The sequence below is a fragment of the Mustela erminea genome, chromosome 20 (genome assembly GCF_009829155.1).
Source record: "Mustela erminea isolate mMusErm1 chromosome 20, mMusErm1.Pri, whole genome shotgun sequence".
NCBI classification, from domain to species: domain Eukaryota; kingdom Metazoa; phylum Chordata; class Mammalia; order Carnivora; family Mustelidae; genus Mustela; species Mustela erminea.
In genome coordinates this window covers 13459061-13483152 of record NC_045633.1, presented here as the reverse complement: position 1 = coordinate 13483152, position 24092 = coordinate 13459061, and the positions used below count along the sequence as shown (strand labels likewise).

The 24092-nt window shown below is 48.8% G+C and overlaps 1 long non-coding RNA gene across 1 annotated transcript; it reads left to right on the top strand.

Moving 5' to 3' along the window:
* The first annotated feature begins 2243 nt into the window (after nt 1-2243).
* Nucleotides 2244-22111, top strand: LOC116581497. The gene is made up of 5 exons (XR_004282076.1): nt 2244-2514; nt 2955-3154; nt 10568-10664; nt 12311-12549; nt 21496-22111. It is a non-coding gene; the product is annotated as an uncharacterized LOC116581497 (long non-coding RNA).
* The last annotated feature ends 1981 nt before the right edge of the window (nt 22112-24092 follow it).

The window sequence follows — 24092 nt, the reverse complement described above, 5'->3', positions numbered from 1 at the left end:
TCCCAGGGGAGTCTATTTGGAATCGATAAATGTGCCCGTGGTGCTGTCTCCTCCTGTCTCTACTCTCCCCTGCTGGCCCCCAGCCAGGGGGAAATTGTTCCGAGGGATCAGGTGTCGTTTAGGGGATGCACGGCCAAGTGCACAAGGTGGGGCACTTCTCAGCCCTGACAGGAGATTTCTCTCCTTCTCTACCCCCCCTACTCCCCCAGCCCCCTACTTCCTTCCCTACCTCCCTGCCTCTCTCTCTCTCTCTCTCTCTCTCTCCTTCCTTCACTGTTGGCCTCTCCTCTCTTTTATCACCCTACAAAAATACTAGGAAAATGGCCAAATACATAGAAGCAGAGAGCAGAGTGGTGGCGGCTGGTGGGTGCGGGAGTGTTTGCAGGGGGAGGGCTGAGTGATCCTGGTCGGAGGCTACAGAGTTGGGAGTTCTGCAAACACTAGGACCCTCACTCACTCATGCTGGATGAAGCTGGTAGACCAGCAGCAGAATTCAGAAATCAGCCGTTCTTGGGCTCAAACCCGGATTCTGCCCAACGGATTCTCCCTTTTCTCTTCGTAAAACGAGGATAATCTTATCCACCTGGCAGGCTCACTCTGAAGGCTGAAAAGACTGTATGTAACCGGTGAACTGAGCTGAGGGCCGTGATGGTGGTGATTTTGCCACTGGGGAGGGACCGGAGTCCCAGTGCCAGAGGTGCATACGGATTTTATGGCCGACTGGGCGGCCGTGGAAAGTTTTATTCGACATGGGCTGGGAGGATTGGGGCCAGTCATGTCCTTCCTCATCAGGCTGGTAAGATCCAGACTGTTGTCTCCTGGTCCCTCTGAGTCATGATAAGGGGAAGCTGGAGAGCCAGCAATCTACACATGTCCTCTCTCATTTCTGCCCCATGGAACGGAGGTGAGCAGGCAGGAAATTAACCTATTGGGTTTTTTTGTTTGTTTGTTTGTTTTTTGAAAGCAGAAACATCCATAACTGGTACACATGTGTGAGTGAGCTACATAGAGCCCCAAGCCTATCTTGGAATAAAAATAGTTCTAACTAAAAGCAAACCCCACGGAGATCAGCTGCTGTAACTCTAGGGTAGATTATGAAGTTCAATGACACTGGCAGCCCCGTATTTTAAGAGGAAGGACTGGGACCTCTCTGGCTTGAGCTCTTTCCATGCAGGAGGGGGGAACCAGGACTGAGTCCATGCGTACAGGGTTTCTGTTTAGGGTGATGAAAACGTTTTAGAACTATATAAATGTAACTACACAGCATTGTCAGTGTAAATGCCGCTGAATTGTTTGCTTTAAAATGATTGATTTTATGTGAATTCCACCAATTTTCTTTTTTTAAGTGGGGGATAGGCATAATTAGTCACCTAATCTGGTTGGATAGGAAGGATGAGATGATGCAGGTAGAACTCCAGATGCCTTCTGTGGCTCAGCACCTGCTGCTCCACACGTGCGACCCACCCCCTTCCTCTTCACAGAGTTAATCTCACAGACTGTAAGGATCTGGTCCCTGCGACCCTGCAGCAGAGCTGAGTCATCCTTCTCTATAGGACCATATTCATTGCTTAGGGAAACCTACGGAAGTTTTTTTTAAAGTAGGAAATGTACAAAAAGGTCCCACTGCCCAGCTTAATTTCTGTCTGTAGTAAACCTCTGGGGGATCTTATTTTCAAACTACATCCAATCTCTCTGAGCACTCACACTCATGTGCCCTCTTCCTTGGACTTTTGAGTTTCTGGTTCTGGGAAGATTTGTACAAGTAGTGTCTTCTTGCTATCCACCGACCCAGAAGCTGTCTTTAATTAATTATTATTATTTTTATTTTAAAAATATTTTATTTATTTGACAGAGAGAGGGTGAGAGAGGGAGAAGCAGCCTTCCACCTTGAGCAGGGAGCCCGATGCGGGGCTTGATCCCAGGATCCTGAGATCATGACCCAAGTGGAAGGCATGACAGAGCTACCCAGGTGCCCCAATTATTATTACTTACTAAAGATAGTTTTGGTTTTTGGTAATTGAAGGAAAACACAAATGCACACACTAAATCAAGTTGGCAAGAGTGTAGAATTTGATGCCAAGTATGAACTGAACAGAAGAAGCTGGTTTTTAGATACCTTGATGTTTGTGGACAAACTAGTAATAGTAATAACAATAATAAAAGGTTCCCTTTGTTTATTGAGCAGTGACATGGTCTTGAGAACTGTGCTACAAGTTTTTGTGTGCATTTTCATTCCCACAACAACCTTATGAAGCCAGTTCTCCTATTAGCCCCATTTTACAGATGGGGAGCTGGAACATTAATGAGGTTAAGAGGCATGCCCAGGACTGAAATACGGAATAAATGAGCGATGAATTGAGTCTACAGAAAGGCTGCTGTTCATTCACTGATTGCCAAGGAGCAGAGGCATCGGGAGGGGCGGATGGCAGGAGGAGCTGAAGATGGTGTTAGAGAAGGCAGGCGAAGAACACCAAGGCTGGACCTGTTCTGAGACACAAGGTTAAGATACTCAAGGTAGGCACCTCCTAACATGTCTCCTGGTGAGCCCCGCCTCCAGGCGCTCGGGCTCTCGTGTAATCCCCTCTTAGGGCTGGCATGGTAACCTGCTTCTAATAGATGACGAAGTGATGGGATGTGCCTTCTTTTTTTTTTTAATTTAAAGATTTTATTTATTTATTTGACAGAGAGAGAGAGAGAGAGATCACAAGTAGGCAAAGAGTCAGGCAGAGAGAGAAGGGGAAGCAGGCTCCCCGCTGAGCAGAGAGCCCGATGCGGGGCTCAATCCCAGGACCCCGAGACCATGACCTGAGCTGAAGGCAGAGGCTCAACCCACTGAGCCACCCAGGTGCCCCTGGGATGTGCCTTCTGAGCTTACATTGCGAAGACTGGTTTCCCCCTTGCTCACCTTCTCTCTCTCTCTACTTTTCTCCTTTGCTTGCCCTGATGGAATCCAGTTGCTGTGATGGAAGCCACCCCATAGAGAGGTCCACATGGCAGTGAGGACTTGGGGGCTGCTAACAGCCACATGACTGAGCCTGGGAGCGGACTAACCCCCAGTTGGACCTTGAGATGAAGAGTGCAAACTCATGAGAGACCTCGAGTCAGATGAACCAACTAGATCACACTGGATTCCTGACCTACAGAAGACTAGGAGGTAATACATATTTTATTGTTTTAAGCCACCCAGGTGTGGGATAAGTTGTTACACAGAAACATAATCGGTACAGTCGTGTTTTCAAAGCACAATTCTGTGGGTCCCTGCTAAAGACAGGAGAGCTTGAGAGGGCGAGATACAGTCTCTATCCTCCAGGAACTCATGGGCTAGTAGGATGAAAAGGGAATGATTTAAAATGGAAGTGTGTGCAACGCACAGGGCTGGTAGAGGGGATCCAGTGTTAATGAAGAGTTCTGGGGCATTGACATATGCGTAGGAGTTCACTAAGTAGATGCTAGAAAGTCTTTTTTTTTTTTTTTTTTTTAAAACAATTAAAGAGGCCTGAGTGTTAAAAGGTGGGAAGCAAGACCATTTAGGATACCGGAAGTAGGATTATCATGATTTGGTGACCAATTTGTAGGAATTGTGGAATAGACACATGGTGGAGTCAAGGATGACCTGGGGTTTTGTGATTGACGGATGGGTGATTGTGCCATCAGTTAAGATGGAGACCACAGGAAAGTGACCATGGAGAGCAGCGAGCCTTTGGAACAGGTCCCAGATAAGTTCTGGGTTGTTGTTCTTTAGCTGTCTTTGAACACTCCTCGATGACATACACACCCACTAGTGTTACTGATTAGAAACTGCTCACGGTTTCTCACAAAATTGCAGTCGAGGTGTTAGCCGTGGCCACCGTCATCTGAAGGCTTGCATGGGGCGGGAGGATCCACTTCCAAGAAGGCCCTTGCACAGGGCTGTTGGCCGGAGCACCCCATTTTCTCCCCACATGAGCTTCTCCGTGGAGATGCTCCACATGTAAACTTCCTCAGAGCAAAGCAAGTCAAGACAGAATAATCGGGAGGTTGGAGGGCTGTTAATAGTTCAGTCTCCTAAGACACATACTATCGCCTCTGCTTTATTCTCATTAGAAATGAGAAAAATCAAGGGGTATGTGGACCTGTCTTAAGCCTATACATGCACATACTCATGTGTGTATACAAATACGTGTGTGTCTTCATGCCAGTGCCCAGAGCATAGCAGGTACTCCAATATTTACGAATGAAACAATTACACTTCATCCAGAAGTGTCATTCTGTGTCCTTTAACACATGATAAACACGGCTCCATGGTGTCGTTAGCTTGAAAAGATAAAACTGCCAGTTGCTTCATCCGCAAATACGGGTTTATCCCGGAATAGCAGAAAATTGCAAGGTATGGCCAGCAAGTTGCAGCAAAGCATGGCGAATAAAGGAGCGGGCTGCTCTTCCATACAGGAAAGGGCGTGGGCAGGGGTGGGGTTGGAATAAAGTGGTTGTTCCAAGTCTACCGGCTTCTCCTTAGCTGAGTTGTGACGGTCTCTCATTGGCTGGGCTGTTGCTGAGGCAGAAGGAAAGCCTTTCTTCCTCCTGCTGCGGTGGGAAAGTAGGAGCTCAAGTAGTGCCCTATGCAAGGCGCCTCTCGTTCCGTGGGGTTTGGGTCTGTGACGGATGAGTGCTAGGGCGTGAGAGCTCCCCCTGCTGGCCTCCCAACTCCATTCTGAATAACGGTTCCCTGGACTCCTTGTCACCTCGGAGACAGATTGGCTTGCGTCTGAGTCCCCGGCACCATCTGTGCAAACTTGAACGAGTAATTTAACGGCTCTGAAGTTCAGTTTCATCGTTTAAGTGAGAACAATGGCACCTTTAGGCCAAAGTTGCTGCAAGGAGTAAATGATCGAATACAGGCGCAGAACTTCGTCCACTGCTTGGCACCTTGCAATCACGTTGGGAAATGCCATTGATTGGGAATATCGCGCATTCCTGAGTGGCGTGGCCCTTTGTGTGCTCGCCCCATACTTTCTGCCTTCGTTTTCCCGTGGCTAGAAGTTGAGGCTTTGCGGATTCCAACATCTGGGGCTATCACAAGAGCCTCACGGTGCAGAAAGAGGATGTGCCTTCTGTTCTACAAAAAGCACAGGATAGCGGCAGGTTTTGTATTTGCTGTACAGGAGTCTAAAAAGCATGGGGCCTGATGCCAGCCATTATGCTGACTGTAGACATGATTAATTGGCCGTCTCTTCCAAGCATTAACACTTATTCCCATAGATACCTGATTACAATGACTAATTAGACAAACGTTCTTTTCCAACGCCTGTTTGAATTATAGTTCTAATGTAATAACCCTCTAAGTTTTTTATTCAATCTGTACTCGATCTTTTTTCCTGCCCTTTCTCTTTACAGGCACCGATAAGTTGTTTAGACACCTTTAATAGAGAGGGAATGAACAGAAAGCAGGTTTTGCCACTTTATAAAAGGGACTTTGAAATGTTTTACCTTTAAAAAAAAAAAAAAAGACCCTCCTTTTCATGCACCCAGTGAGTTGGGATTTTCCAGAGTAATTTAGATGGGCTTATTTCCGTGATTAGGTGAGGACGATTAATGGTCTCGCCAGCAATTAAAGCTGGACTTCCCCGTACATAAAATGTACTTGCTTTTAGGAAGCTCACTGTGTTTATTCTGGGTGACAAAATCATAGGCCCGGGGGCCATTTGTTTTCTGGTCTTGCTGGGGGCTCCACCTAATGCTCGTTTTCTCCGCTCTTTCGTGACATTCCGAGTGCATCTGGGACGCTCAGATCCTTTCAGAAAATAATTATTTTGAGGCACCACATGAATAATAGGATAGTGAAGAAAGGAATAGGATATTCTAGGACTTTTTAACCCCAAAGCAGCAGATTGTATGAACTATTCTATTTGGCAAAGGAGTCTTTGTTCCAGAGGCCCATCCTCTGGGGGGAAAAAATCTTGTTCTGGTGCTTACAAGTGGGGAAGTAGAAGCAAAGTCCGTGTCAATTTCAGGTGTCGGTGTTTGTTGCATTAGAATGGCAGGACGGGAGACTGGTAGCCATGCTAACGACGTCTGGTCTTTCTTCATCCCGTATAACCATCACACTGAGGGTCCTGAGGTGACATTATTTAAGGGACATCATTTAGGCAGGAGAATTGGTGGACAGGAGGTCAGCCAGTGTCTCCCTAAGCATGGGTCTCAGGCAGACATCCCAGATCAAAGACATTCCAAGCATCCCAAAGACACATCTCCTTAACATTTCCTCCTGCCCCATCCACCCCATGAGCTAGCATAATTCAGCGTGTGTCCAGCTCCCATCCATCATAGCAGGAAACCAACAGATCTTTGTCGAAGTAGAGGAATCTAGAGATCACATACTATTTAGCCACATGGAAATTACAGTAGAAAAACTTCAAAGGCAAATGGTTAAAACTGGTTTCCAGGGGGATCTCTGTAGGTGTGTGTATGTGGGCAGAAAGTAGGAATAGGGCAGGGGACTACTGCATTTCATTACTGAAAAGAAAAAAAAAATGTTTATGGAGCGTCCGCAATAACATGGAAAAATATTTATAATGTAAGTGGGAAGGCTGGTAACAAATTGTATACACAGTGCATTCACAAGTATATAAAAACGAAAACCAAAACAAACAAAAAGCTATGCAAAGGGAAGGCCTAGAAGGAAACATGCCAAGTTATCTACAGCTCCCTGGGTGGTGGGAAACAGGATCGTTTTATTTTTGTCACAACTTTCTTCATTTCCGTATTTTCCCAATTTTCTATGGCAAACATGCACAGCTTTTGTAATGCCAAAATAAACGAAATATTATCGGTGCAGCTTGCTGTCCTCTCTTCGTGTTGAGTGGCTAGCAAAAAGGATAGTTTGGCTGGCAGTCAGAAGCCACAGGGTTCTGCTCCAGCTCTGCTAATGAGCTGTGTCCCTTGGGCAGGAATCCAGCTTCCCTTCTACTGTGAAGACAAGGCTGGAACTAAATGATCACCGAGCTCCCTTCTTGCTCTGACATCTTAGGATCAATGCTAGAGTGGTTTGCTCTGAGATGGGAACAGTTCCTTATTCTTTGATCCCAATGCCCCCCCCCACCACCCCAACTTGCTTGGTCCCCTTAAAGTGATGCTTTGCGTCCTCGGCACATAGAGGTTGGAGCCAGGGGTCTCATGGAGAGAGGAGGGTCTTAGAGTCAGGGAGCCCTGCCTTCTCGATGGTTGTGTGCCCTGGGGCAAACCACCCCTAGCACAATGCCTGTATTGTGCCAGGTCTATTTTGTACCATAGTCACTTGTAATGAAACTTCCCTGAACTTAGCTCCTTGTCTTCAAAAGGAACGTAATAATTATTCCCGTGTCCGATGAGGATGAGAGAGATTGCATGTTTGGGGACATAGCTCAGTGTGCTGTGAGGACTGTTTGATAAATGGGAGCTGTCCCAGCAGAAGCCAACTGTTATTATACACCTAAAGCTTAGTACTGAGCTATATGCTTCACGTTCATTGTCTCGTGTAATCGGACCTTCATTTTCTGGCCATCAAGGATGTGTTTCTAATAGGTTTGGGAGAAAACAGAACTGTGGTTAGGAGCATGGGCTCTGGAGACACTCTGCTACAGTCTTGCTGTGTAATTGGGCAAGTTAGGGAACGTCTAGAAGCATCCTTTTGGTCACCTCTAATATGAGGATGTTAATAGGGCTCCCGCCTCACAGATGGCTGCTGGGATTAAGTAAATTATTTTATGCTCGGTGCATGAAATAGTGCCTGGGACATGCTACAGATGAGGTCATTGAAGCTGGCAGGCGTTGGATGGCTTTCCTAAGGAGGGAGGTCGCATGTTTAGGAGTAGAGACGCGAGCTCACGTGGTTTAGTCTTTGCGCTCTATCTCCCCTCTCCCGGGTCAACTATTTAACATGGGTGAATACTGATTAAAATGCCCAGATGAACTACAGGCACACTTGCAATCAAATCTATAGAGTAAATGAAGTCTGGTAAAGAGTGCTGAAATGTGAACAGTTACAAGAAGGACAATCCAGAGAGTTCCAAGGGCCCCCATGGCATGGCCAAGCTGAAGCTGAGTGATGGCACTGGGAAGGAGCTTGTTACTGGTCAGGCAGAGCCTGGGTACAAAGCGATCACTTGCTCACTGGTGAGCGGTGCCCCCTCCCCCCCGCCCCAGTCTGAATGGTTCACTGGTGGGCAGGAAGCAGAGGTAGAGGGGGATGGTTTTGTATTGTAAATTGCGGAACAAAGAAGACACAGGACTGCGCAAGCGCCCTGAAATCACAGACAGCCTGTCCAGAGTGATTTCTTACAACCAGAGTTTCACTGTTTCTTCCTGGCTAGGGGATTCTGTCTGTAGGTTTGTGACGACCTCTCTCCCCAGGATGGTAACTGGATGACCTCTCTTTGATTTTCACTGGGTTCAAGTGTTCAAATACACGTTCGGGGTCAGGCTCGAATTCATGAGGGATCTTCTTTAAGCCCACAGTTACTGAGTACTGGGAGCTGGTGGTGTCAACAGAAATCATAATTCCTAGTATCTGAAGCTGGTAGGACAGTCCAGCCATCCTACGTCACTGAATCTAAGGTGACACCCATGGCTCACACTTGTATTTTATGCCAAGGGGGAAAAAAAAAAAATACCCACTCCATCCAATAATTGATGACCCACCATCAATTGTGAGCCACACTGCAGTGTCAGAGATGATATGTGCGCCATAGAAGCGATGAAATACACCATTAACTCATTTGGACTCCCATCAGCTCCACAAAGCAGATACTAAGATACACCCCCTTCAAGAAGGGGAAACTTGGCCAGAGACATTAAATAACATGTTTCAAGTTCTACACCTAGCAAGACAGAGGCAAGGTTAAAACCCCAGCAGCCTGATGGGCGCCCATGGGCTTCCAACAGGCTGAAAGTCATCAGTTCTCCTTGAACCGAAGGCAGGAAGCCTGCTGCCTCCTGCCCCTCCTCCTCCTGCTCCTTCTCCCCATTGAGCCTGAGGCCTGTCTTCAACCTTCCAGCCTTACCTGCTCCACAGACTGACTCCGTCCAGACCTCCAGAGGCCAGCAGAACCCAGGAGGTCCAGAGTCCCCTTCCTGGATCTTTTCCACCCGGTCCACGAATTCTGTGGTTGCAAACAACAGAAACTACCAATGACCTATAAACAAAAGGGGTAGTTCACTGATGAGAATGGGGCAGCTTGCAGAAGACACAGGGAAGTGGGGCTTGGGGCTACACGACACGTCTAGATACCAGGGAAGCTTCAAGCATCTGTTGGATCTGTATCCACACCTTCTCTTTATTTTTCTTGAATCTGTTGTCACAAAATTCAAGAGTCAGTGTCCCAGGACAATCTCTTTGTTGGCCTGCTGTGGGTTAGGGCAGGGAATGCTCATTAGTGTAGTGTTTTCTCAATACCGTGCACAGGAGAGAGTTCCAGAAGAGGAAATCTGGGTCAAGAATATAGGTTCCGGGGCCAACCTGCTTTCTCTCCCAAGCTGGTTCTGCCTACTAGCTGGGTGACCCCGGGCTAGTTACTTACCTTCTCTGGACTTTTGTTCCTTTATCTGTAGAATGGAGATCCCAACACACTTACATCCCTGGGTTGTTGGGGGGGATGCCTGAGATGACCCATTGTATCTTGCATGGATTCAGTGTTTAATAATGGTGGTTGCTGCTTGTTCCCCACACAGCTAACTTCAAAGACTATGGCTGTCTGTCCCAGAATCTTCCTGACCCCTAGAGCTTCACGAATCATTGCTTTCCCAGAAGGAGCTGGTGTCGCTAAAACTGGAAATGCCTCACATTTGATTTTCTGGAGCTCTCCCTTGGGGGAAAACTTTTTTTTTCTCAAATTTTTTGTCTGAAATACCTATTATCTCACATTGGTATATAAATGGATAATTTCTAAAGCCATCCCACTAGCACCTTTTAAAATTTGATCTATTATTTACACACTCTGTGCCCAGCACTGTGGCAGAAGGGGGAACACTTCTGTGTGTCGTATCATTGATGAATTTATTACTTAGTAGGTCAGGGATTCCCAGCCTCTGTACCATTGCTGATTCTTTGTTGTGGGGGCTGTCTTGTGCATTGTAGAGTATTAACTGCATCCTTGGCACCTACTTCTAGAAGCCAGTAGCCAATACCACTCCCCCGCTAATGATGAAATCTAAGAACACCTCCAGACATTTCCAGATGTCCCAGGAGGGTGCAGTATGGTCCCCAGCGGAGAACACTTACTCTGGATGTACGTAAGTCCCGTCACAACCTGACCTGCCACTGTCTGTCTGGTTGGTCCTCAAATTCCCAGGGCCAAGAAGAGTAGACGGCACCTAGTAGGTGCCTCCTGTTTGCAAAATGATCAGATAAACCGGGACCATGAGAATTTTCTGCTAAAAATAAAACAAACAACCTGTTCCCACCATCCTCTTCACTTCCTAGACCAAGGTGACATTCCTCAGCTCACATTCAGAGCCCTCCATGATGGAAGTCCGGTCTACGTCCCCAGCCTCGGGCTCTCATTAGGACTCAGGAGGTCCCTGTGGTCTCATTTCACTGTGTTGATTTTCGCAGAACAAACTCTCCAGCCGGCTGCATTTCCCCTGCCCTTAAGAGACCTGCGGGGAGAACTCTCAAACCCATACGGCAGTCGTCAAAGCGACACCAAGAGGTAAACCCCACGTGAATAAGAGACGTAACACTTCACCGCACAGGAGTAACTGTGCTGACACAGGAGTAACAGATCTGACACAGATCTGAAATGGCACAGCTGAAGCTGTGGTTGGAAAGGGCCCAACTTCCAAGTGCGCCTTCTGCCTTTTGTTTCTCTCCTCCTGACACCAGGGCTGGGGATGGGTCCCTGTGCCCATTGATGGGGAGGGTACTCCAGATGGGATTTTTAACCCTTTCCCTTCCTTGCCAGAGGGCAGCCCTGAGTTTACGGCAGGAGACCAGTAGCTCAGCCATGGGGCCTCCCAGTTATGCTCTTTCTGGGTCCTTCTGGGCCCTATGGACACTGTTTCCGGAGACTGCAGTGCACAAGAGCTGATTTAAAAAAAAAATGGGGGGGAGGGGCAAGGAACCCAACACGTGTGGCTTTTCCAGGAGGGCTGGTTCTTGTTTAAACTTTGGTTTTACATTTGTTTTGGTATTTGAATTTGAAGCAAGGCCAAGAAAGAGGGAGCTTTGCAATTATAATCGCTTCTTATCCTGTGAAAGCAAAGCTTTAAAATGCAGTGGTAGGTTCGACTGGAAGCAAACAGCCTTGAGCTCTGGCTTCCAAAGATCTGAGTTCCAATTCAGGTTCCTCTCTTTGTAGCTGGGGACCTCAGTCAGGTCAGTCGCCTTTCTGGGCTTTGGTTTCCTGATCTGTAATAAGGATCCCAACTCTTTGGGTTGCTGGAGAGGCTTCAAAGAGAGAATGCACACCAAGTTCATCGCCTGACAGAAAGGGAAGCTTCGCTGGGGTGTTGTTTTGTAGTTATGGGGACAAACACACAACCTCCTGGAGAGATATCAAGATCACCCCTGGAGAAGGGCTTCTTCTGAAGGTCGACTCTTAACCCTGGGGTAGGCACAGCAATGTTAAATATGAAGGTCAGTGAGTCCTTACCCTTGGTTTGTGAGGGACGACTGGGTGGGCAGGGCACAGGGTGGAGATATTATCCGGCAAAGGTGCTGGAAGATTTGATTTGTAACTAGACTGTGGACTCATTCTCTGGCCAGCCTTCCCTGGGCCTCAGTTTCACCATTTGTACAATGAGGAGACTAGAATTTAAATATCTCTAAACTGTTGTCGTTCTTTGGTATTCTAGCCTGGTACCCTTCAAAATCTCTGCAATAATGGCAATACTCTCTATTCACCCCCTCCAAGATGGTAAGCCTCAGCCATTAGCCAGTTGGAAGTACTGAACACCTAAAATGAGACTAGCATAAACCAGAACTGAATTTTTAACTTACTTCATTTTAATACATTTATATTCAAACATAATTAGCCCATGCAGCTAGTGGCTACCCTATTGGGCAACACGGCTCCAGGATTCTGGGCATCCCCGATGAGGATTCTAAATGGAATGACAATCCCCAGATTGCGATGATCTCTGTCCATCTATAGGTGGCATTAGGAGGACATGGTTAAGATCAGTTGTCACTCTAATGGATTCTGATATGCGGGAGGTCAAGGACCATGCCTCTGTCATTGTGGTGTTCTCTCTGGAGCCTTGCACAGGAGGTGGTCATGGCTAGTGAACACTAACACTGCCTTGAATGAATTAATGATCTTTCCTCAGGAGTCTCTCTTTTGTCTTCCTACTATAGGCCTGACATTTCCCTGAAGGACACATTTAGGCACTATGGTGTCCACCATTCGTTAAAATTCAAGTACCCTGGGAAAAGTACTGTAATAAACCTGTACTGTTACGGAACCCGGACTGGAACCCCCAACTGAAGAACCAAGAGGCAGGTGGAGATCTTGGAGGACAGAAGGTTTATTTGACACCGAAGGACTCAGTGAAGAATGATCTCCAAAGGTCTGAGCCCATCCGAGCACAAGCAAGGTGGGTCACTTAGACACTTCTACTTCCGTATCTGTGGCACTTTTTAGCATGCGCCGTTAGTAGGGCAGGAAGACGAGCCTGGAAGGGCCCCAGGGCAGGGACTGGGATTCCCTGCTGGCTTGGTGAGCCATCTTAGAACACAGATTTTCCTTATCATTGCCCCCTTGGATGCCCCTTTCAACACCTAGTTGGGAAGGTACCATTTTCATCTACTACGGATCTGTAGCCCTGCCGAGCGAATACACGAGCAGTGGCTTGCCTGGTGACCATCTTTTCTCTCAACATTGAGGGTATTGAGTACACAGGGGCCCACAGTGATGAGGAGGACGATGGAGAGAAGAGGCCCAGCCAAAGGGAGTAGCCAGAGGGTCCATCGGCCAAATCTTCCCACTCCCCACGGTTCTAGCTCTTTCTTTTTTTTTTCCTTTAAATCTTTAATTTTTGTGGTTACTATGCCCGATGGAGGTACCTAGTAGCAACGCTCTTCCCTTAAGAAGTCACATGTCCCTCCCTTCTTGGCTGTGAGCAGGTCTAGGGCCCATGGGTGCTGGAGGGTGACTGCCACTAGGGTATTTATCTGGCTTTGTAGCGAAAGGAGGGACTCTGCAACTCTTCCCATGTCCTCATTTAGCCCCTGGGAGAGTTTGTGGAAGAAATGGAAGGAGGTGCCTAAGCCTGCTGCTTGGAGACCCGAGAGTGTCCCTGCACTGAAAAGAACCATAGCTGCTCATTTCTGCCTGCTTGGGTGGGGGCTGAGAGCCCCTTCAACTTCCTGATCAGATCGGACAGAGATGTCAGGGGTGAGCAAGATGGGCACGCACAAGCTTGCCCTGTTTCCGTGGAGGCACTGGAAAGCTGTATTTCCCCGCAGAAGGAAGCCCGTGGAGGGGGCACAGTAAGTTTTGGAGTGGTTGGTGGTGTGATTACTGGAGCAAAGCTGGGCTAGGATTTACCGTAGCTAAGGTTCCCAGTTTCAAGACTGGTCAGGCAAGGGGATGTTGTCTTTGGTGGGGCGGAGCTGAATGTGGAATGCTACAGGGCCAGTCCATTCATTTGGGTTCTGGGTCATGCTAGTCCCAGTCTCCTGGTCCAGGTCCCACTATGCAGGCACTGGGGTTCCGCTATAGGCTTTAAGAACCGAGGGTAAGCAAAGCCAGCATGACTGCTAGTCTCCCTGATCAATGCATAGGCTGCCTCAAGGAACCAGCCAACGTGGGGAGCGGGGGCTAGGACTTGGGTTAACTGCTGAAGACCCAAAAGGTCAATGCCATTACAGGCTGTCCCCTTAGTTACGGCCTTGAAGTCCTGTTTAACATTTTTGTCTTCTCTTCATGCCCGATCCTGAACTCCTCCTCCATCTGACAACCCACAGTGGGTTAGATAGGTCCAGCCAACAGTGGTGGCCTTGTTACCGCTAATTTTACAGCTCCGCTGGGTGTTCGTTATTTGCCTGGTCCAATTATCTTTTCCCATTATTCATGCGGAGGGTGGCCTTATGTTGGCAGGCATGTAGATGTGAGCACTGAACCCAGTGCCCCAACTGTCTGACTTTATGCAGGAACATGGAGGTCCCCCGGGGGTACCAGGGAGGAAGGCGAGGGTGAGGAAGCCTTGTAAGCAGGGAGATATAACAATACATTGTAAGGCAACCCAATAAGCAACAGTAATAGCAAGTCTCGGAGGAAAGTCCAGTCAGAAGGGGCAACAGTGTACAGTCCGACTCCTAAAATAAGGGATATCACGCCGATGAGAGCTAGGGGTCACAGCCAGCAGATGTCCATTAGTCAGTGGGGTTCCATTGAAGGTGAAGCCAGAGCAGGTCGCCGGGGTCTGGCTGAACTTCCTGTTGGTGTAACTCCTCGTCCGAATGATGCGTTTTCTTCACTCTGGAGGGAGGGACCCATGAGGTGACACCTGAGACATTGAGGGTAGTAGGGGTGGTTAGAACAACAGTGTGGGGCCCTGTCCACTGCGGTTTGAGGGGATCTTTCTTCCAATCTTTGACCTAGATTAAGTCCCCTGTCTGGAAGGACTATACCTGAGACCCAAGGTGATCGGGGCCCTCTCAGTGGTAGATCTTTGTAATTTATTTAGGGTGGCTCCCAGGGTCTGGATCTGCTCTTTTATTTATCTCCAACCTGATGTCAGTCTCCTGGAAGGCTCCCCAGTCACGGGGGAGGCTGTCTGTATCCTAATTCGCAAGGGGAGAAACCTAGCATCCCAGGCATGCAGCAGGCACACAGGGGAACTAGGGATAGCAGATCTGGCCACGGCAGGCCGATCTCCTGACAAAGCTTTGCTAAGGTTGCCTCGAGGGTGCGATTCGTTTGCTCAACTTTCCCTGAACCTTGGGGCCGGTAAGCGGTGTGGAGTCTCCAGGTGATATGAAGAGACCTGGTCAAGACTGGGCAGTGTCTGCTACAAACGCGGGCCTGTCGTCACTATGGACTGGTCACGGCCGGCCGAACCGGGCCAAGATCTCTCGCAATAGGACTTTAGCTACTTCCCAGCCTCGTTCCGTCTCCGTCCTGCTCGGGAAGGCTTTGACCCACACAGAGAACACGCGCGCTATTACTAGGAGAGTCCCCCCTGCTCGGGGGCATGTGTCTATTTCTAGATCATCGAGAGGGGTTGCTCCCATCCTCTGGGCACCCGGCAGGGGCCGTGGGGAAGGCCGGGCATTATATTTTTAGCACACGTTTGCATGGCTCACTGGTGGCCCGGCGCAGTGCTAGCAGCTGGCTGATGTCGTTGTGCTTCTGGAGGAGGCCGCTAATGCAGGGTTTCCTGGATGGGTGAGTCGGTGGTATTCCTTGACTAGATGCCCTCCTGTTGTGGGAAAGAAGACATGCCCTGGCATCACCCACCACCCCTTTTCAGCCAGGGGGGCCCCCCAGCCATGGCCCATTTTTTTTTTTTTTTTTTCAGTGTCACTGGGCAGAGGGACTTCTTCCGGGAGTGTCAGGGCCATGGTGAGGTAAGGGACTCTGTCCGTGTCCTCACTCGCTGTGACTACCAGACAATTTCCTGTGCTGTGGGGTCATCTCCTTTCTGGGGTTCTTGACCCTACAGGATTGCTACTTCCTCTGGAAGTCAGACAGCTTCGAGGAGTTTCAGTATCTCTTCTTTGTTTTTGACAGCTTTTCCTGCGGCGGTCAGGAGGCCCCTCTCTTCGTAGATGGAGCCCCCTGGACAGGCCCAGCAGCAAAGGCGTTCCAGGCGTCAGTGTGGACGCTGACCCGCTGGCCTTCATTGAGGGTGTGGGCTTGGACTAAGGCATACAGTTCAGCCTGTTGTGCTGACCGTCCAGCTGGTAATGCCTTAGCTTCTAGGACATCAGTGGTTGTGGTCACTGCATAGCCTGCCTTCCAGCACCTTCTTATAGGTCACTGCTGTCGTCACTGAACAGTGCGAACTCTGGATTCTTTACGGCTTGATCCTGTAGGTCTGGACAGCTCCTGGAGACTTCACCAGTTACCTCAGAGCAATCAGGGTCTGGTTTCCTCCCTTCTGTGGGAGAAACACTGCAGGGTTTAATGTCCTTAACGTCTCGAGGGGGGACCAGTGGGTTTTTACAGAGGTACTTGGTACTGTGTAGGCCGAGAGTTAGAAAGGAAGCCATGCCCCTGTGTTTTCATGAGGGGCACATGGCATGAGGGACCCTGATGTTAAGTTCTTGTCCCAGGGTGGGCTTCTCTGCCTCCTTGACGAGCGGGACTGTGGCCGCTGGCGCCCTAAGGCACGCGGGCCATCCTGCTGCCACGGACTCCAGCTTCTCTGACAGATGCGCAACTGGTCATTGCCAGGGCCCAACAGTCTGGGTGAGTGCGCTGTGCTAGCTTTTCTTTTTCACGTTCAAAGAGGTTGAAGGGTTTTTCTGTATCTGGCGGTCCCAGAGCTGGAGCCGGCGCCGGCGCCAGGGCAGCCTTTATCTCTGTGAAGGCGGCTTCTGCTTTCTCAGTCCAGGCAGGGGGGTCTCGATCTGGCCCCCGTAAGGGATCATAGAGGGGTCTTGTTATTGCTGAGAACCCAGGGATCCAGAGGCGGCAGGATTCTGCAGCCCCCAGGATTCTCATAGGCCCCTTTTCGCCTGGGGCTGTGGCAAGGATGTGATGACTTATTTCTCTCCGGCCCTACTTCTCTCTTTCCTTGGGTGACGAGGAAACCAAAGTATTGGACCTGCTGTTGGCAGATTAGTGCCTTCCTCCAGGAGCCTGGGTATCCCGCCCGAGTCTGAACGGAGCTGCAGGAGGGCCTTTGTGCGTTTTGTGCACTGGCTTCTTGTGAGTCTTCTTGTATGTCACTGGTGAGGAGGAGATCATCCACATCCTGGAGGAGGGGGCATTGTGCGGCATCTCTGGGGAAGCCGGCAAGGTCAAGGTCGGCAGCCAGCGCCTCCCCAAAGAGGGCTGATGAGTTTTTACATCTCTGCGGGAGGCGTGTCCAAGTCAGTTGCATCTGGTGTCCAGTATCCGGTTCAGTCCATTCAAAGGCAAACAGTGGCTGGTTCTGGGGAGCTGAGTAGAGGCAGAAGGCAGCATCCTTTAAATCTAGGCAAGGGAACGGATTTGGCTGAGTCTGTGGATTTGGGACGACTGGGTGCAGGGAGATGGCTGCCTTGTTGATGGCTGGTCACCATCCCCTCCTGGCCTCATAACTGGCAGGAATGGGGTGTTCCAGGCCAACCGGCATTTGACTAGGATACCTGGTTCCTTGAGGTTGGCCAGATGTTCTTGGATGCCAATTTTAGCTTCTTGTGGAAGGGGCTATTGCCTTCGCCTCTGGGGTTGGGCTCCCGGGATCATTTCAGCAATGATGGGGCCTGATTTGGGACTAGTCCGGGTGGGTTGTCTTCAGCCCACACTGAAGGGAAGGCGAGCCTGAACTCCAGCGGGCTGCTCGGTTGGGCCTGGGCACACAATAGCCTCCATTCTTCTTCCCTCGGCATGGTAATTGCTAGTCAGGGCCCCTATCTCTTGCCTTGGGTTCACTTGGAGGCTGGTGTGCCCGGGGGGGCTCAAAAGTTCTTTGAGCCCCAAGCTTGGAGAGTATGTCTCGACCCAGGAGGGGAATGGGGCAATCAAGTAGATAAAGGAATTCATGTCGGACCTTGTGCCCCCCGAGTTCACACTGACGAACCTGGCAAAGGGGTTGTTGTATGGCCCACATCCCAGTGGCCCCACGGATGGTCATAGTCCTTTTACTGAAAGGGGCCACTGGGGAGGTGACAACAGAGTGCTCGGCCCCAGTATGAACCATAGAAGTCACTGGTCAGCCCCCTACTTTCATTCTGAACATGAGCTCATTTCATGGACTCATGGGGGCCGAGGAGGAGAGAGCCCAGCTAGGATCTTGGAGGGCCAGGTGCAGCTGGCCTTGGGGGTGCATATGGAGGGGGCAGGATCTGTTCATCCTCGGGATCTCCAGCTAGGATCTGCGGAGGCTGGGGCTTCTGGCGGTCTTCTTTGGGCCGCTTGGATGAGGCAACTAAGACCCTCGCCTGTCCCTGCCTATTGCAAGCGAATCGCACCCAAGAGGGAAGGGTCTGGACAATTTCTAGCCAGGAGTCGATGTACGGGAACTGGTCAGGGTGTCCTGGTTCTCCTGTTACGACTCCTCGTTCTCAACGAACCGTTGGGATATGCCCCTTCTGAAGGCCACCCGACATTAAAGGTGGGCCATTCCAGTTCCCATGGGATTCTCAGTTTGCCAGGGTGCATCCTGACTCCATAGTCTCCCCAAAACTCCTTCTTGATATTTTTTGATCGTGGTCTCTAGAACCGTAGGTTCACTCTGCCCTGACCCCATGGTGATGTCCCCAGGTGCTGTGACGCAGAGACAGACAAGGGGGTGTCTCCTGTGGTAAAGAGACCATTCAGGTGTCGGTCTGGCCACAGTCTGGAAGGAGCTTAGGAGAGGCTTAGCCGTAGTGGGCTCAGCATTGTGACTTACGATCGGAATCTATTCTGATGCTGCCCTAGACTGTGTGCATTTACCACAGAATCGCAGATGGGCCCACTCAGACTCCGCAGGCTTCTGGGGCCTTAAGGGTGCCCACCTGTGGAGTCAGAGTCAGTCTGCCTGCAGGTAGCCAGGTCGGACTGCACATTCACTCACACATCACTTCAGCACTTACTACCTTCCCTCCCTGAGAATCCCTACCTGTGAGACCTCTAACAGGTCTCGTGGAGGTGATCAAGCTCCCTTCTACCCCAATGGGTGGGTCTGCCTGGGTCCGGGGCCCCAGGCCTTACCGTAATCCAAGATCCAGAGCAGGTCCTCACCTGCCAAGTCTCCTGGAGTCCGGCGGGTGCAGTAGAGCAGGGCCGGTCTGAGAGGACTGGGCGGGAGACTGCTGAAAATGAGGCAGGGCGCGCCTTCTCTGTCACCGTCCCTCGTTCCGTCGCTGCCCCCAAACTGGTGCCAACAATGGGCCAGCGCAGTTGAGTTTCCTGGTCAGGGAACACAAATGTTATGGAACCTGGACTGGCTCTCCCTGTGGGAGAACCACGCCACACACAGATCTTGGAGGAATAGGACGGCTCAGAGAAGAATGATCTCCAAAGGTCTGAGCCCCGAGCCTAAGCAAGGGGGTTCATGTATACACTTCTACTTCTGTATACGGGGCACTTTTCGGCACATGTGACAAGCAGGGCAGGAAGGAGAACCTGGAAGGGCCCTGGGGCAGGGACTGGGATACCCTACTGGCTTGGTGGGCCCTCTTAGAACACAAATTTTCCTTACCAGTACTAGCGTCCGCCCAGCATTAATCTCTCAGATCAGGAGTAGAATGCTGGAAGAAGTAAGACAGCAGATGACACAGTGTTTGGGGAAGGAGATTCTTTAATGCAAAGAGCCTACTTACTGTGTAGTGTCTGTGTTTCTTTGTGTATTCAGCTGTGTCTGTCTAACAACCTCTGGCTGTGTTTGTGGATGGATGTGTGCAACGTCTACACGGGATTTATGCACTGTTAGAGAACTGTTCTCCATATGGCAAAAATAATAGCCACCAATTAACAGCTAATGTGACCCCGAGGAAGTACTTAACCTTTTGAGATTCTTTAGCTGTGAAATGGGGATAATAATAAGAATTACTTCTTTGCAACTTGTGATGATGCAGTAAGATATTTTTTTAAAGTACCTAAGATAATACGTGGCACGTAATGCTTGCTAAATAACTGAAAAGTACTGTGACTATATATTGTACTGTCCATACAGAGAATTTTTTCAGTCCTCACGCTAAGTGCATCACAAATATTCACGCCATTAATTCTCACGATTATGTTGCTAGCTAGGGATTGTATTACCTGAGTTTTACAGATGGGAATGGCCTCAAAGAAGCGGAACAGCTTAAATGCTGTTTCTCATCATTCCATTTGTATCCAACACCCTTTTAGAAATGAAATGTGGTCAGTCTCACGTCCAGGAACCAGGCTGGCAATGTCCTGTCACAGACTCACCACCCAAAGTGGGGTTAACACATACACTTTGTTCCCCATGTCCCTCAGGAGGCAGAACCCCCAGCAATTCTCAGCAGATCCGCAATGTGGCAACTTGACTCTAAATCAGAACTGATATTCCTTGGTCTATGAGAGCTTTGACCCCCTGGCATCCTCCTAGACCCAGACTGAGCTAGGTTAGCGGCCTCTGAGAGTTTCTGTAGCTCAAAAGCCACCAACAGGGCTTCAGCCTGGTTTCCAGTCATTTTACTGACCGCAACCCCAAAGAAAAAAATTCAAGAGTACAAGTTCTCGATTTAGGCAGACGGTGGGTTCAAATCCCAGCTCTACGGCTCACTGGCTGTGTGACATAATTCCACGTCTATGACTTGTAGTCGTCATTTGCTTTCTGCTTTTTTATTTACTTATTTGTCCTTTTAAAGAGGAACAGTATTTGCCCTACTAGGATTACATTATCAGCCATGGTTGTTCGGTCATACACAACAGTATCTGGTTCCAGATTGCTTAAGCAGAAAGGAATTAGTTAGGAAAATAGGGAGTAGCTTCCAGGATCTAAGAAGTAGACAGTACAATGTGTCTGGGTAATACCAGCACATAATACACGGTCCCTATCTGGGCAGCTATTGTTAACATTTCTATCTCTCTCCTCTCTCTGCCTTATTACCAGGAGCTCAGTGAGTCATCCCACAATGTCTTTACAACTTGGGTATCCTGAAAACAACTTCCTCAACACCCACCAGCCAAATTTGCTTCTTCCCCAGCAACAATACACACCACAAATAAACAATACACAATGGCAAAGTACGAAGACCTTGGTGGCACAAGCCTCTTCGTTATATTAGGGTTCTCCAGAGAATCTACTGGATGGATGGATGGATCGGTCTATTATATCATCTGTTATCCATGATCTATTCTCTATCAATAAGAGATTTACAGGGGACCCTTGAACAACATGGGTTTGAACTCTGCTGGTCCACTTTACATGGATTTTTCCCCCCAATAAATACAGCACACTGCTGTAAATGTATTTTTCTCTTTCTCAGGATTTTCTTAACATTTTCTTTTCTCTAGCTTACGTGACTGTACACATAATACAGCATATAATATATATAACATATAAAATAGGTGTTAGTTAACTGTTAATGTTACCGATAAGGTCAACCGCAGACCCTTAGTAGTTAATTTTGTGGGGGAGTCAGACGTTATATGTGGATTTTTGACTGTGCGGTCGGTGCCCCCTGACTCCTGGATTGTTCAAGGTCAACTCTTTGATAAGGAATTGCCTCACACAGTGTTAGAGGCTGGTAAGTCCCACATTCTGCCATCCAGAAGCTGGAGACCCAAGAAAGTTGGTCAGGTAATTCCAAGCTGAGTGTGAAGTCCTGAAAACCAATGCAGAAGACCAGTGTCCTGCTTGAAAACAACCAGAAACAGAGAGCAAATTCTCCCTTACCCTGTCTTTATTTATTTATTTTTTTCCATGCAGGCCTCCAGTGGATTGACTGAGGCCCACCCACATCAGGAAGGACAATCTGCTCTACAGAGTCTGTTCCCTCAAATGTTAATCTCATCTGGAAACATCCTCGCAGACAAAACCAGAGTGATGTCTGATCAGGTATGTCAGCAGCCAGTGGTCCAGGCAAGTCAACACCTAAAATTACGCAGCACAGTGGTCTCACTCAGGTACGATTAAAGAAACCTCAGTAGTTCCAAGAGCTTGCATCACTATGCTTAAGAGTCAAAGCCCCAGGGAAGAGTCTGCTTTGTTGATATGAGGTCATGTGACTGTCCCTATCCTATAGAGGTAGTAAGAAAAATAATCTGGTGGCAATACCCAGCACATAATATACGTTCCGTATCTGGGCAGCTATTGTTGTAATTTTTATCTCTCTCCTCTCTGTGCCTTATTGTCAGCTCAGTGAGTCATCCCACAATGTCCTTACAACCTGGGTATCCTGAGAACAACCTCCTCAACACCCACCAGCCAAGTTTGCTTCTTTCCCAGCCACAATATACACAATTTAGGTGTTAAACAGTGATGACAGTTATTTCAGTTCTTGCCGTCGTGTTTACCAAGCTTTCAAAGTCTTGCCTCCAGGAGACACCAGGCATTATCACTCCAGGGAAGTGACACTCCAGGTTACTCTTCCGGACACACCAAGAGAGAGTCCCGCCAGCCCCCCTCCCTGCCTCCCCCACTTGAGATGCTTTCAGGTCCTAACCAGGGAGAAAGGGAGCCTGGAGGTAGGACCTGCTGGGGGCAGAACCTGAGCCTGTACCTTTCGGTTGGCAGATCAGCAATCTTATAAAAAGGCACTGGGCTCTTGTCTTCCTTTGGCCTCAAGGTTGCACTTTGACACTCGTATCCTCTGAAAACATCTCATTCCATTTGTAGTAATGTTTTATTCATATACTAGCTTTGAACAAATGACTGAAAAGATTCCACTTTGAAAGCAATGATCTCTTTGGCTCCCCTAAATACACCTCCTTCCCCTAATTCCTAACGGGGCCTGGAGCAGGTGCCCCCAGCTTCCATCCCCTCTGGACCTTCCACACCTCTACCGAATTCTCAGTAGACTGAAAGAGCTTTGAAAGAGAAGAAAAGGTCAACTCCTAGATGCCAGGTTTCTAGGAAGGGTCTGTTCTCCCCCTTGACAACACCAGTATCCCTACACATGCACAATCAACAGCACCTTATCCCACCACCCATCAAAGTGTTCAGACTTCTCCACATTAGGAACTTTTTTCTTTTCCCCAAGACACAGCCAACTGCACTGGGCTTGTGAGCCACAAGTGAGTATGCAATTCCGTGGGGTAGATAGTTCTGCCAACCCTAATTCTTTATCCCCTCTGCCCACTCCTATCTATACCTTTGGCCTAGGAGCTTTTATTTTCTTCGCTAAAGGAGTAAACAAATAATTTCCCACTCACCTCACTCAGGTTCAGCCAGGGACTTTCTTGAGTCAACAGAGTGAGGCAGAGGGGACATCGTGCCTGTTCTGAGATTATACCTCTTGCGATACGTGTGCCTCCCTTTGCTTTTTTTTTTTTTATCTCTGCCATGCCAGAAGAACATGCCTAGGACATCCCACTAGATGGAGGCCCCATGGAACGGGGCAGAACCCCTGCAGCTAATCCCTGGCCTGCCCCCAGCCAACCCACAGAACTTGAGCTAAATAGATGCTTCGTGCTGCATACCGTTGAGATGCTGGAATTCGTTATGCAGCAAAATTGAAAATTCATATTTGGTTTCTACACCCCATCCTGCCACTTTATCCTCATACGGCCCTACTCAGAGCTGCTGCCTCAACTTTTGCAACCAGGGACTGACCTGGATGATTCTTAAGGGTCGTTTTGGCTCTGAAGTTATTCAGTTTCTTCTCCAGACCCCCAGTAATCCCATTCATGGACCATCCCCTGGTATCCCTGGTTGAGCATTTGGTACATTGTATGCTGTGATGTACGGAGGTGGCTGGCTCTCCCATTCACTGCGAGATGCAGACGGGGCAACTGTGTCTTATTTATCACAGTGATAGCAGCCTCTGTCTCCATGCAGGCACGTATTAACTTCTCGGTTACTGTCTGTTGTGGAAACGATAAAAGGGCAGAGGGGACCAGCCAGAGCCACATCCAGATGTCACAGGCATCCACCTTCCTTCCTCAAGGGCAAAGGAGTGTTTCCAGATGAACTAGACTACCTCCAGGCTAGGCTTTGCTCAGGGGTGACTTGATCAATCAGCAACTGCTTCACTTAATTCGTCTCCAGCCTACACATTAAATGCACATGATGTGTCAAACTACCTTTATATTTTCATTTAGTTATTTGTAATCGTCTGCTATCTCCTCGACCAACTACAAAAAGGCAATACGTGAAAATGATAAAAGCGTTCTAGAAGGAGATCTTGTCCAAATTATGTCTCTCTAGCTCTTTATCTTTAATGCCCTAAGTCACCTCCCTGTCAGAGTGTCTTGGGCATTGCCAACATCATAATGCTATTTCTTGAACATACCAGCAAATATGCACCTGTCATCTCATTCTACTGTCTTTTTAAGGTAAGCGCAGCATGTTTTCTCATTATTCTG